Source organism: Monodelphis domestica, chromosome 2, assembly GCF_027887165.1.
Source record: "Monodelphis domestica isolate mMonDom1 chromosome 2, mMonDom1.pri, whole genome shotgun sequence".
NCBI classification, from domain to species: domain Eukaryota; kingdom Metazoa; phylum Chordata; class Mammalia; order Didelphimorphia; family Didelphidae; genus Monodelphis; species Monodelphis domestica.
Genome location: NC_077228.1, coordinates 259753676 through 259768572, shown reverse-complemented (window position 1 = coordinate 259768572; position 14897 = coordinate 259753676). Strand labels below are relative to the sequence as shown.

The 14897-nt window shown below is 37.3% G+C and overlaps 1 protein-coding gene across 1 annotated transcript in view; it reads left to right on the top strand.

Moving 5' to 3' along the window:
- LOC100015976 (polyunsaturated fatty acid lipoxygenase ALOX15) overlaps positions 1–14897 on the top strand; it is a 65713-nt gene that overhangs the window by 25514 nt on the left and 25302 nt on the right. The window lies entirely within an intron of this gene.

Here is a 14897-nt window from a genome sequence, read left to right as displayed (position 1 = left end):
GGTTGGGCAAGTAAGTGTGTGAGACCAGATTTGGAGGGCCTCCATTCTACATATCTGATGAGTGTTGAAGCTGGCAGGGACTCTTGTTGTTATTAGAAGGCTCAAGAGAGGTAAGGTGACTCAGCCAAAGTCACACAAGTGGCAGAGACAATATTTGAAACGAGATCCTCAACTACAAATCCAATACTCCTTTTAGGCAATGTGTTATGTCCTCAAATCAGTTTCTATTCGTTTGACTTAGAAGTAAGGACTCTCATTTAAAACAAGGCTGAAAGGGGATGACCCTTTAAGTGTGTAAAAGCATGTGAGGACTAAGTGGTATACAGATGATGAAATTCTGGGATTTTTAAAAGCATTCTGAAGAATAGGCATAACCTCACCTCCAGTGATTGGGCAGTTGGAACAAATACTATTCATTTCCTCAGTGCTGCTGACAGCAATTCAAGTTTTCTTTACAGGCAGAAAGTCTAGCAATGGCCTGGATTCTAGTCCCAGCTCTTTCTTTGACAAGTTGTTCAATCTTGAAAAGGCACTTTATTTTTCATTTTCTTCATAAGAATTTGATGAGATTATCTTGTAAGTCCTTCCAAACTCAACTTTTATAAACTATGACTAAATGAGCTTCCCCACTCACTTCCTACTTTGCCCTGGCAAGCAAAATCTGGACTCTTTTAGCTACTTTTCCAGATCTGTTAAGGTCTGTCCCTGTGTACATGTATATGTCTGATCCTTAGTTTTTTTTAATAGGAATTTGGTATCAGGTGGTTGCCCAGGAGTTCAGAAGTAATTTGGGGTGTGTTTCAAAGAACAATAGACTTAAGAGTTGGGAAACAAAAAAGTCAAATCCTAGCTAGCTTCAAAAATTATTGTGTGCATGAGAAAATTGCTTTACATTCTCTGGGCCTCAGTTTACTAATGAAAAAGCAGGACTACATGACCCTGGTGGGTGTTAGGGTGGGGAGATTGATGGAGGGAAGGGCTTCTAATTCCAGATCTGGGATCCTGGGTCTTTGTTATTTTGATTTTGAATAACTAATTGTGAAGAAGGTTTTCCTTATATTGGGCTGAATTGACCTCTCAACAAGACATTTATCTTCTATAGCAAAGCAGGAATCTAATCTTATCAGATCCTATTTTCAGACTAAATAACCTAAATTTCTTCAACTGATTTTCAAGTGCCACAGATTATTTTGCCCAGTGACTTTCATATATAGTGCCTAGAAAAGAACCTAAATCCTAAAGATTTATGCTTTGATTTGAGCTAAGGAGTCATCACCTCCTTTATATTGAATTGTGTTGTGAGGTTTTGTGTGTGTGCCTGTGTGTGTCACATTTTTGACTTAAGAGTTTCAGAAAAGGTTATTTTCTCATTGTTGCATTTTTCTCTATTTTTTTTTCAGACCTGAATGGAAAACTTTACACTTATCCCTATTAAATTTCATTGTACTTGATTTGGTTCCATTGCTCTGGCTATATAAAGTTTTAATGTGCTAGACAATTATCTCAGCTCTTGTGTGATCTCTGGTTTTGATTAGTGGACTTATGTCTCTTCCCTTGGGTAAAAATGTTGAAAAAACCCAGTGAAAGGTAGATCTTTTGGACATCTTGTGTACTTCCTACTGGTGCCCCTTGTGTTGGCACTTACAGTACATACCTAATGTTTATCCTTTCATGTTATAGCATCCCTGAATAGAATGGAAAAGGACTTCAGAAATGGACCACTTATTTCAGCCCTGATATTTTATGGAAATTTAAAGCCAGAAAAGCAAAGCCTAAGCTTACACAGAACAAAGCTGTTTTATTATTATTTTTTAAACCTTACTTTCTTAGAATGGATATTGGTTTCAAGGCAGAAAAGCAATAAGGGCTCAAGGCTAGATTTGAACCCAGAACCTCCCATCTATTGGCCTGGCCCTTTATCCACTGAGCTACCTACTTGCCCCCAGGGCTGTTTCTTGATTAGAGACTAGTTCACTTTTAGAGCATGTCTGAGTTGGTTCTGTTTTTAATTCCGTTTGTATCATCTTGCCTCTTAAAATAAGACACCTGCTGGAGAGTTGTTTTTGTATTCCAGTGGCCTTGAGGAAGAGACTTTGTGCCAGTTTAGGGGCAGAGACAGGAATTGAGATAGAGGCATAAAGAAGCTGAGTAGTAGGGAGGAAAAAAAGAGGTATGAGGTAGGAGTAAATGATCCGAGGCCAGGCTGGACCAATGGGTGTGGCAGTTATCACAGCTGGAGAAAGTTTTACAGCTCAAGAAAGTTAAGTCCAACCAACAGATCCACCCTTATTCCCTGTTATCCCAGAGCAAAGAACTGGGAACACAAACTCAGAGTGGAAATCTTTTTTTCTTCAGAAAGGCCTCTTGGGCTGACTGAGAAAGGTGTAAGAAGGCAGAAAGAAGGATGTGAGTCTCATTATATATAACCTTCCTTGAACACTTCTCTGTGTTTCTGTAGTATTTAATATTATTGATAATAAGTTACATAGCCCTTAACAATGATTTTTCCCAAAGACTATAAATTCTTTGTTCAAGATTCAGAGTTGAAATTTAGCCCATGGAAAAAGATTTCCTAGTTTTACTTAAGGATGAAAGCCAAGCCAAGTAGAGAGTGTGTCTGCAGTTTGGGTGTTTTCTGAGAATATGATGGAACCTGCCCACTTTGAATCTGGAAAAAGAGAATTATTAAGAAGATGAAAGTATGGCAGAGGGGTAAAGGGTTGTTGTGGATGTCCCTCATTGTACCTGAGAGATAGAGTATCACACATTGTTGCTGTTCCCCAACCCCCCAAAGGCTACAATAATAAAAAATTTCAAATGTGTAAAAAATACATAGTGGGAGAAATTTGTATACTATGGGAAAGGCATGCTCTTTGGCTCCTAGGGAAACCCTGGAGAGCAAATTTAGGAGTGCATAGCTGTGAAGGTCTACAGATCTATAAATTCAAAGGCAGACAATCTAGAACCTGCAAGTCTAAGATGGGCATCTCCTGCTATCCTCACCACATCTGCTTCAAACCTCTTCCAATTTTGCAACTATTCTGACTTTACCTCCACTTGTTAATCCCTCAAGCTTGTCCCTGGGCAGAAGTCTCTGGAATTCTTGATAAACACCTTTTTGGGGCTTAAGACAGTTATCTTCCACTCCTGAATCTCCTAAAACTGTTCTCCACCCCTGACTCCAGATTTCCAGGAAAAAGGAAAAATACTTGTTCACATTTTATGATTTACATAATAGATCTTTTGCCAGTTTTAACAATGAAGAAATAGGCTCAGAAAAATGTTTTGATCTCCAAGTTGACAGCTGGTCAAAATTGGTCTTCAGACTGATTCCAAAACTAACTCTTCTTTGGGATCTTGGTTTCTTGTTCTTACTCTTACTTGAGAATGCAGAAACAAGAGCAGTAAAAAAAAAAATTTCTGCCTGAGGCAAATGGCCTTAAATTCATCCTTAGTTGAAGGAGGAGGGAATTAGATCACTTGAGAAAACAGGATTGAGGAAATCTATGAAAATAGATAGTAAATCTTGTAGAGAGCAGTATGATACCTAAGAGGAGCTCACCTGGTTACCTAATAATAGTTATATTAACTTTTTTCAAAATTTTATTTACTAAATTTAGAATATTTTTCCATGGTTACATGATTCATGTTCTTTCCCTCTCCTTCCCGCCTCCTGTAGCCAACAAGCAATTCCACTGGGTATGTATCACTGATTTCCATATTATTATTTGCAATAGAGTGATCATTTAGAGTCTACATCCCCAATGAATCATGTCATCAAGCAAATGTCTTCTGTGTTTCTGCTCCCACAAATCTTTCTCTTGGATGTGGACAGCATTCTTTCTCATAAGTCCCTCAGAATTGTTCTGGGTCATTGCATTGCTACTAGTAGAGAAGGCCATTATTGTTCGATTGTGCCACAGTGTATCCATCTCATTTAACTATTCTTAATAGCTAGGGCTTATGAGGGCACTGCAGCATGTCATAGTATAAAGAGAAGTGTATAGAGAACTAGAAGCAGTGCTTCTTGGGTTCAGGTTTGACACTTTGGCTTTGTGACCCTTGGAAATCATGCCTTTTCAAATGTTCAGGCCAACTCCCAAAAGCTATTGTAGATGATTTCCCCATCTGCACTGATAAAATCACAGATCTGGACCAAAATAAACAGATAAACCCAAAAACCACACCCAAACAAGTTGTTATTTCCAGGCTTCTGAAGTATTGCAAGAATTACCAATGCCTTCAAAATTCAGTACTGATTGTCCTGTCCTAAACTTTGGTAGGGATATTCCTTGGACCAGTCCCACAAACCAAGAAGCTAGGTCAGTCTAGTTCCTTCCCAGAGTAGAGGACTGTATATTGTGAGTGAAGGTTAGGGACGGGGAGTAGAAAAGAACTTATCTGGGATCACTAGGTGGGGTAACAATTCAGAACTCAGACCCCACAAAACTCCCTCCTACCCTCATACCTCTGCAGGAACCTGGTATGAGTCACAGCCCATCACCACCAAGAATCAGGGGTTTCTTCTCCAAAGACTGGGTTCCTCTGGTCACAGACTTCCACTATCACCCCTTTATAAGAGATATATACCTTCCATCCAGTCTTCTTTCCTCACTGTAACTAGATGAATCCCTACACAGATTAGCCTCAGACAGTTGTGTCCCATCTCTTAGTATTTATTTCACCCTTCATTTTCTTTTCTTTTTTTATTTAAAGATATTTTATTTTCCCAATTACATGTAATAACAATTTTCAACATACATTTTTTTGAAATTATAAAATACAAATTGGCCTGCCCTCCAAATACTTTCATATTGGTTATTGTTGTATGAGAATACTGATGTGAATCTAAAGCCCCCAAATAAAACCATAAATAAACTAATGAGAAAAATAGTATGCTTTAATCTGCCTCTGTTTCCCAACAGTTCTTTCCTTGGAAGTAGATAATATTCTTTGTCACAAGTCTTTCAAAACTGTTAGATCATTGTATTGCTGAGAGTAGCTAAGTCTTTCGTGATTGATTATTGTATGTGTATTGCTGTTATTGTATACAATTTTCTGCATCAGGTTATATAAGATCTTTCAGCTTTTTCTGAAATCATCCTGTTCATCACTTCTTATAGTACAATAGTATTTCATTTTTGTACAGATGGGTCCTTTCCCCCTTTTTATGATCTCTTTGGTATACAAAACAATACAATTGTATTACAGGATCAAAGGGTATGCACAGTTTTATAGCCCTTTAGGCACAGTTCCAAATAGAATGGTTGGATCAGTTCACAATTCCACCAACAATGTATCAGTGTCCCAATTTTGCTATATCCCCTCCAATATTTATCATTTTACTGTCATATTGGCCTCAGAATTGTTTTATTTGCATTTCTCTAACCAAGAATGATTTAGAACATTTTTATGTGGTTTTGAAAGCTTTGATTTCTTCATCTAAAAATTGGTTGTTCATATCCTTTTACCATTTGTCAATTGTCACTCTTTTCAATGCCAGTCCAACATAGAGCTTTTTTTCCCCTTTAAAACGTCTCTGGACAATGCAACTAAAACCTTTTTTTCTCTTAAAACTTTTGTAGGCTGGTAAAGCTAGAGAATGACAGGGTGAGAGTGTAGTTGAAATTTTTTTTTTAACTGTAAAACTAGATTGAGAAAGTACACAAAAGCATTAGATTAGAAATAGCTAAAAAAGACTTTAATAAGCTGTTGTGAAAGACTGAAAGTGACAGAAACTCAGGGGAGTCTCTCTCAGACCTGGGTCATGAGTTATATCCAGAAATGGAGTAACTTTTGGAGGAAAATTCAGTAGACATCATCTAGCAAGGTACCAAATTTGGTCCTCAAATTCTCATAGTCTAAATTGAAGAGATGGAGTACCTGAGTTCAAATCCAGCTTCTGACACTAGCTGTGTGACTGGGCAAGTCACTTAACCCTGTTTGCCTCAGTTTTCTCATCTGTAAAATGAGCTGGAGAAGGAGATGGCAAGCCATTTCCAGTATCTTTGTCAAGAAAGCCCCAAATGGGGTCATAAAAAATCAAGCCTAACTAACTGACTAAACAGCAAAAATAATTGAAGGGATGACAAATGTGAGCAACTTAATGTTAAAGTGTCCAGGAATGAAGGAGAGCAACCATTGCCCAAGGAAGAGAAAAAAAGCCTTCCTGAGACCACAGCTTTATCTCTGATCATCCTAGCCCCTTCCAGTCTTATTCCTCAGAAGAGATACTGTCTACTTTTCACAGTCACTTTTGGACAAATCTAGGATATGTGTGTGGGGAGACCCCCTTTCCTGTGACTCTTATGCACCTACCGATTTGTGCATTGGAAGGAGAACAGAGGAACATCTAATTTTGGCCTAGACCAGGGTCTTTATTCTTTTGAATAACTAGACCTATTCTTCTTGAGTCTCAGGCTGGTCTTCAGGACCTCTGGACTCTCACATAATTGTCAGAATGGGGTTCTTGTGCCCCCTATCTCACACCTCTGTTGTCTTCCACAGAGGCTGGACCCAGTGGAACCTCAATTCCATTCTAGTCTTAGGAGTCAGGCATCATGTTTCCTAGAGAGAAATTCTGTTTTCTTACTTATCTTTTTTGTTTCCCCATATTCTCTTTCTCTCTTTAGGTGAGATAGGATCTCACCACAACTTCTCTGTATCCTCCCTCTAGTCTTGACTTTCTGTTTTCTGTCTCTTTCCTAATTTTCCTCTTATAACACTTGTAACAGAGGTCAGGGTGAGCCTTGTGTAACAGAGATTTTTAGATAGATCTGGAATGCCCCACCTACTTCTCTTCTGGATTAGATTTCTGCCTTTGTGGAGAGTAGGATGGTAATGACTGTGATGGGGCAATCACTCCAGTCCCCTATCTTCAGCAGTGGAATCTGGCTAGAATCATCTCTACTACACATCTGTCTAAGGCTATGATTGTTTTGTTTGAGCTCAGGATAAAAGCCACTTTCCCTTCTTGATGGAGGGCAGAGCATTTGGGAGTGAAGGAAGGAGGGGAAGGGAAATAGTTCCTCCTAGACCTGAAGGCAATGTACATTATCTCTGATAGTTTGGCTTTTTTACACTTATTACATAAATGAGCAAACATTTATTAAAGTAGACAAGTAAAACAATACTTGAGGAGTGATCACTGTCTGTGGGACTCTGAGACACTCAACAGCTCAGTTTCTCAGGCTTCTGTTTTAATATTATACATTCCTGTGATAGCCAGGTCACTCAGTGGATAGAGAACCAGGCCTAGAGAAGGGAGGTCCTGGAGTTCACATTTAGCTTCAGACACTGCCTAGCTGTGTTTTTATTTCTGACTTTTCCCCCAACAAGGAATATCATAACAAATAACCTCCAGCTTAAATCTGTTGTAGTCTTTTGTGGTGGTGTATGTTTAAAATATACTGTTAATGTGAATTCCATTCAATGGACACTAGAATTCTGCAGGCCAGTGGTGTTTTACTGTCTAATGAAAGCTATAGACAGTTTTTCAAGGGCTTATTCATCTGGTTGTAGATGTAAAACAGCAGCAGCCCATAGCTGCAGAATCCTTTTACAGTTTTAATCTTGCAAGGTTAGCTTTAAACCAAGGTAGTTATAGTGTGGAGCTTTAAAAAGTAATCAGAATTTTAAAAATGGTCAATGCAATAGTAAACATTTTATTTCACAGTATAGTGGCAGAGCTTTGCAAATTTAAAAGCACTGCTTCATAGAAAAAAATGGTATTTGAAACTAACCATTAGTTTGTGGGGGAGGAATACTCAGAAATCCAACATTATAGTTTGTGAAAGGCCTGAGGTGACGTTTACTGAAATTTCAAGGGTCCAGATGACCTCTATTGTAGGTATTCTTGATACTGAAGACTCAGTGGTTTTAATCCTCTTTGTATCCATTTTTTGCTAGATTCATATTTTAACTTTGAGACTTGTGCCTCATTATGCTATTAAATGGTAACAAGTACTCATCATATAAATACAGTACCTTAATTATTTGCCCATTTCTACAATTGTATTTTGTGCAATGTTTCCTCTTAGGCAGCCAATGGCAGACTATTTCCTCTTTTCAGTGAATAGCTTCTCAATAGCTTACCCAGCCAAATCACTTAACCCCTATTGCCTGGCTCTTACTACTCTTCTGCCTTGAAACCAGATACTTACAAAAGGTAAAAGGTTACAAAAAAATTATATGCATACACACACACACACACACATACATATATATTCATACATACACACACACACATCCATCACATATCCATTGCTGTGTAGATGCTAACCTGTTTGCAGACTAAATTTACTCATCCAAAGTTCTCTAATGAAATTATAAGATCAAATACAGATTAGGTAATAGAATACACTTTAGTAAAAGGGGTTCTGCAACCCAGAATTGAGGTAAAATCTCAGCTCAACTGGGGAAAGAAGGATGTCATCCTAGAAATCTGCTCCTAATCTTTGGGGATTGTAGGCACTGGGAATGAATGTGTGTACTGATATATAGATTTTTCTTCCCATGCCTGCAGCTTTAGAGGTCTCCCATTCACCATTCATAGTCTCAACCTTTTCTCTGTCCTTTTCCAGAAGTCTCCACCAATCAGGAGTAACATTTTCCTACATGTATGCAGTGTCACAGGCTTATCCTTCAGCAAATAATCAAACCCATCTGGGTGGAGTAGGATTACACTCTAAAAAAAATTTTTGTTATACATTTCTTAGTTACATTTTTTTTCCTAAACCTTACTTTCTGTCTTAGCATCAATACTGGGTATTAGTTCCAAGGTATTAGAGTGGTAAGGGCTAGGCAATGGTGGTTAAATGACTTACACCGGGTCACAGCTAGAAAGTATCTGAGGCCAGATTTGAACCTAAGGGCTACACTCTTATGGCAAGTATGGGCTTCCCCAATTGGCTGGGGAGCCAGGGAAGGTACTCAGTCAGTATCTACTCAAAAAGCATTGTTTATGCTTCCACAGATATGGTTTTCTACTTAGCCAGGGCATACAACTAGTTCAAACACAAGTCTGAATAGATAGTAAGAAGAGTTGTTGGGAGATATCTCCCACTTAAAGCCAGGACACATTCTCTGACAAATATGTAGACCTTCAATGGACATATTACAGATGGTGTGTGTTCAAGGCCAAGGTGTGTGGGATCAGAGCTGGGAAAGTTGCCTCCAACTTTGCAGCTCACAAACTAACTCCACCTCTTATTCTCCTTTTGTCCACATCCTACCTTAGATTGGCTATAGAGGATCAACATGGTAGGAGTCTTACTAGAGTACTCTGGCTGCCCACCTATCTCATCTTCTCTTCCCATCAAAAAGTCCTTGATTAAATCATTTATGCCTTTTCTTCTTGTTCCCTCACATATTCTGTAATCTGTTCACACCCACCTTTGCACTTCTCTCTGTGACTTTTTTCCTTTTTTTAATTAAATTTTTTTTATCTCCATATTACTCATTCTTGTAAGAGAACAATTCCATAAAACCAAAACCCCAAAACATATATCCAAATAAACAAGTGGTAAATCATGTTTTCATCTGCATTTCTACTCCAATAATTCTTTCTCTGTTGGTGGATAGCATTCTTTTTTATAAGTCCCTCAGAATTGTCCTGGATCATTGTATTGCTGTTAATAGAAAAGTCTATCACATTTTGTTGTTCCATAGTATTGCTGTTACTGTGTACAATGTTCTCCTGGTTCTGCTTATTGCACTCTGCATCAGTTCACAGGTCTTACCAGTTTTTTCCAAAATCATCTTGTTCATCACTCCTTATGGCACAATAGTATTCCATCATCATCATATACCATGTAGCACATCATATGCCACATTTGTCAGCCATTTCCCAATTGAGGGACATCTCTTTAGTTTTCAATTCTTTACCACCAGAAAAAGAATGGCTATAAGTATTTTTGTACAAACAGATTCTTTCCCATTTTGTGACATTTATTTTTAATTTTTTAGACACATTCTGTACTTTGCTATCATATTATTACACTAGTAGAAGGTTGTTATTTTAAAAGAAGATGGGCTTTCATGAGAAGCTTGGGGTCGTCAAGAGAGCTTTGCAGTTGCCCAAAGACAATCCATTATATTTTCTTCTTCCACCCAGGTTTCAATGTCCTTTTTGTACTGTCTGACTCATTTGTACTACTGAAGGATAGGTTCTTTGGGTTGTCCACTCCAAATGCATATTATAATCCAGGTAGTAGATGTTCTTTGTCCACTTGTGTTTTTTTCCTGTGTGGATGGTCATGCCAAATGCCTTTAAGCGATATCTTCCAGGAGTCTCTGGAAATTCTGGAGCTGCAACAGTATCTGAAGAACCTTACCAGAGCCAGGGAATCCCTCCTCAGTGTGTCTGTCCTTCCACCATAGTGCTAAGTCCCTTTGGTGAGCATACATCTCTCTCTTTTATGCCTCACCTGATGTTTATGATTTTAGGGTTATTAAATAACAGGATTGTTCCTGTTTGTTACATGGTCCAGGGATTTCTGAATGATTTTGATATATGGATAGAGAGATACTTTGTTGTATGAGCATGGCCCAAATGCTTTTTCATCATCAACAAATAATAACAATGAATTCTTCTAGTCTCCATCTTTTGGTTGATTGTGAAATGGTGAGGAGGTAAAAGTTCTTATTTCTTCATTGAAGAAGTCCTTGATGGGGACAGCTGGGTAGTTCAGTGGATTGAGAGCCAGGCCTAGAGACGGGAGGTCCTAGCTTCAAATCTGACCTCAGACACTTCCCAGCTGTGTGATCCTGGGCAAGTCACTTGACCCCCATTGCCTAGCCCTTACCACTCTTCTGCCTTGGAGCCAATACACAGTATTGACTCCAAGACGGAAGGTAAGGGTTTAAAAAAAAAAAGTCCTTGATTCATCATTCAATGACACTCAAAAGGATTGCGTATGGTCAGTAAGCATATAGGTCTGTAGAAGCTGATTCTCTGGACCACATCTTTTTAGTATTAACAAGGCCTGACACTTTTTCTATACCTTTGATATGTTCCCTTTCAGTCAGATACCTTGTATATCAAACAGTCTCAGAATCGTTGGTCCAATCCAATTGTTTTTCTTCTTTCTTTGTCTTCTTATAGGACTCTGATGTAAGGGAAAAGCGGGGAGAAGAGAATAAATGTTTAGTAAGCACATACTCTGTGTAGGGACTGTACTAGACACTTTACATATATTATCTCATTTGATTGTCGCAATAATCCCAGAAGGAAAGTACTATTATTTTATTATTTTAGCAGTCAGTCATCCACCAATTATTTATTAAGCTCCTACAATGTGCCAGGCACTATGTCAGAGACTGGGCATCCAATCCAATCCAATTCAATCCACATTTGTTAAGTGCCAGGCATTGTGTCAGATGGTAGGGACAAAAGGACAAAGAATGAAACCATCCCTACTTCCATTCTAATGAAAGAGACAAGGATGTATAAAAGTATATGGTCTTAACCCCATTTGCCCAGCCCTTGCCCTTCTTTCTTAAGAGTTGTTACTAGGAGAGAAAGTAATTAGGATTAAAATATATATATATATACATATATTATAAATATTATATATTTATATTTACATGTGCATATGTATGCATATGCAGCATGAATAGGAAATGAGCAAATAATAACTAGCATTTTTGTAGCATTTAAACAAATATCTCATTTGATCCTGACAATAATCTTGGACAATAGATGCTGTTATTCCCTTTTAAATTTTTTCTCATATATCCTTCCCTCTGTTCTGCATACTCTGTTCCATCCACATTGGTCTTAGACCACTTTATCTCCTACCACTACTGTCTCTCTGTGAAATTCTTCTCTTGGAATTTTTTTTTTCTTTCAAGACTCAGATCAGGTGCCCACTTCTATATCAATCCTTTGCTGATTCTGTTATTAAAATCAATACTGTGTATTGGTTCCAAGGAAGAAGAGTGGTAAGGGCCAGGAAGTGGAGTTTAAGTGACTTGTCCAAGGTCATATAGATTTGAACCCAAGACCTCCCCTCTCTAAGTCTGGCTCTCAATCCACTGAGCCACCCAGCTGTCCCTAGAAAAATGTTTTGTATTTTTTGTGTATTTTAAAATATTTATCTGTTGATGTTTAGTCATTACAGTAGTTTTGAATTCTTCTGACCCCATTTGGGGTTTTCCTAACAAAGATATTGGAGTGATTTGCCATTTCCTTGTCTAGTTCATTGTATATCATGAAATCAACAAAATTAAGTGAATTGCCTAGGGTCACATAGCTATGAAGTATCTGAATCCAGATTTGAACCCAAGTCTTTTATTGTTGTTCAGTTGGGTGGGGTAATGGGAAGGACAGAAGATTAATGCATAATCACACACATATTTTTTAAAACCCTTAACTGCCATCTTAGAACATATTGTCTATTGGTTCTAAGGCAGAAAAGCAGTAAAGGCTAGGTAGTGGGGGTTAAGTGACTTGTCCAGGATCACACAGCTTGGAAATATCAGAGACCATATTGCTTGGTTCTCTATTCAGTGAGTCACCTAGCTCCCCCAACTGTTTCCCTTCTGATTGTATCACTTTTGTTCATAAAAACTTTTTCAGTTTTACATTATTGTCCATTTTGTCTCCTTTGATAATATCTATTATATGTTTGGTTAATGATTTTTTTCCCTATTCATTATCATAAGCAATATCTTCTATGATTTCTTTATTACATGGCTTTTTATGTCTATTACATTCCATTCCATTACAGTATATAGTGTTAAATGTTGATTTATGCTAATTACTCTCAGCTTGCCAGTTTTTTCAAGTTTAAATCCTTTATTTTTTAAACTATTTTATTTTATTTTTACCAATTACATGTAATAACAAATTTCCACATAAGTTTTCTGAAGGTATATGATTCAAATTTTCTCCCTTCTTTTTTCCCTCCCCCATCCCATAGCTGGCAAGAAATTCAATCTGTGTTATACATGTATTATTACCCAAAACATATTTCCATATTGTTCATTTTTGTAAGTGAACGATCTTATAAAACCCCAAACTTAAATATACAAGTGGAAAATTGGTTGTTGTCATCTGCATTCTGAGTCCAGCAGTTCTTTCTCTGGAGGTAGATAGCATTCTTTGTCATAAGTCCTTCAGAATTGTTCTGGATCATTGTATTGCTGAGACTAGCAAAGTCTATAATAGTTGATCATTCCACAATATTGCAGTTACCGTGTACAACGCTCTCCTGGTTCTGCTTATTTTACTATGCATCAGTGCATGTAGGTCTTTTCTAGCTCTTTTGGAAATCATCCTGTTCATCATTTCTTACATCACAATAGTATTCTGTCACCATTATATACCACAGCTTGTTCAGCCGTCCCTCAATTGATGGACATCCTTTTAGTTTCCAATTCTTTGCCACCACAGAAAGAGCAGGTATAAATATTTTTGTACAAGTAGGTACTGTCCCATTTTTAAAAATCTCTTTGGGATACAGACCCGATAGTTGTATTTCTGGATCAAAGGGTAGGCATTGTTTTATAGCCCTTTGGGAATAATTCCAAATTGCCCTCCAGAATGGTTGGATCAGTTCACAACTCTACCAGCAATGCATTAGTTGCCCAATTTTGCCACATCCCCTCCAATATTTATCATTTTCCTTTACTGTTATATTAGCCGATCTGATAGGTGTGAAGGGGTACCTCAGAGTTGTTTTAATTTGCATTTCTCTAATTAGGAGTGATTTAGAGCATTTTTTTACATGACTATAGATAGCTTTGATTATGTCCTCCGAAAACTGCTTATTCATATCATTTGACCATACAATTGGGAATGACATATTATAAATTTTACTCAGTCTCTCTCTATATATTTATGAAATGAGATCTTTATCAAAGAAACTTGCTTAAAAATTTCCCCCCAGTTTGTTGTTTCCTTTCTAATCTTGGTTGCATTGGTTTAGTTTGTATAAGAACTTTAATTTAATATAATCAAAATTATTTAGTTTACATTTTGTAATATTCTCTATCTCTTGTTTGGTCATAAATTCTTCCCTTCTCCATAGATCTGACAGGGAAATTATTCTATGTTCCCCTAACTTACTTATAATATCACACTTAATGTCAAATCATATATCCATTTCAACCTTATGTTGGTATAGCATGTGAGATAATTATCTATACCTCATTTTTGCCATACTTCCAATTTTCCTATCAGTTTTTGTCAAATAGTGAGTTCCTATCCCCAAAATTGGGATCTTTGGGTTTATTAAAAACTAGATTACTGAGGTCATTTAACACTAATCTGTTCCATAGATCCACCCTTCTATTTCTTACCAGATTGTTTTGATGATTACTGCTTTATATTACAGATTAACATCTGGTACTGCTAGGTCACCATCCTTCACTTTTTTTTATTGATTCTCTTGATATTCTTGACCTTTTGTTCTTCCAAGTGAATTTTATTATTATTTTTTCTGGTTCTGTAAAATAGTTTTGTGGTTGTTTGGTATGACAATGAATAAGTAAATTAATTTAAGTAGGATTTTCATTTTAATTATATTACCCATGAGCAATTAATGTTTTTCCAGTTGTTTAGATCTAACTTTATTTGTATGAATAGTGTTTTGTAATTGTGTTAATTTAATTCCTGTGTTTGCTTGGCAAACAAATTCCCAAGTATTTCATATTTTCTTTCTTTTTTTTTTTTAAATAAACCCTTACCTTCCTTCTTGGAGTCAATAATGTGTATTTGCTCCAAGGCAGAAGAGTGGTAAGGGCTAGGCAATGGGGGTCAAGTGACTTGCCCAGGGTCACACAGCTGGGAAGTGTCTGAGGCCAAATTTGAACCTAGGACCTCCCGTCTCTAGGGCTAGCTCTCAATCCACTGAGCTACCCAGCTGCCCCCTTCATATTTTCTTGAATGAGTT